Below are 634 nucleotides of genomic sequence, written 5' to 3'. Positions count from 1 at the left end.
GTCTTTCAGTGCTAAATTAGGGACGGCTGGCGCAGATAGCCCTCGTGTAGCTTTGCGCGAAATTCAAAAACAAACAAACAATCCCTCTAGTCTTTCAGTGCTAAATTAGGGACGGCTAGCGCAGATAGCCCTCGTGCAACTTTGCGCGAATTTCAAACCAAACCATGTTTTGAGATATTTTTTGCTCGCAGAGTATTGGTTAAAGAGATCGATACCAAAATGCCAAACATATATCATACAATCCCCCACTAGTATTATTCTTTTCGGGGTTACTGGCGAGCGGAGTAATCTCCCAAGGCGGTATTACTCATTGAAAAGTGGAGCTTCACATTTATTCTTCTACACTGTTTACTTTTCTCAGCGTTCAAGGGCCTAAAGTAACATTTTAATCAACATTATCCTAAATTGTATCTTGAGGTCGAAGTGCTTCTGAAGTGAATTGTTTGTACAAGGAGTTTATTTAATTTTTACGTGTTCGATATTTTCACTGGATAAATTGTTTTAAATCGAATGACAAAGTATTATTTTTGTGTAGCTAAAGCAACTGATAATATTTAAAGTTGAAGTAATTGTATTTGTTTGTAATTAAGCACAAAGCTACACAATGGGCTATCTGTGCTCTGCCCACTACGGG

The sequence above is a fragment of the Limulus polyphemus genome, unplaced genomic scaffold (assembly GCF_000517525.1).
Source record: "Limulus polyphemus unplaced genomic scaffold, Limulus_polyphemus-2.1.2 Scaffold3152, whole genome shotgun sequence".
Taxonomy (NCBI): Eukaryota; Metazoa; Arthropoda; class Merostomata; order Xiphosura; family Limulidae; genus Limulus; species Limulus polyphemus.
The sequence above is the reverse complement of the archived record's forward strand: the minus strand, read 5'-3'. Positions refer to the sequence as shown.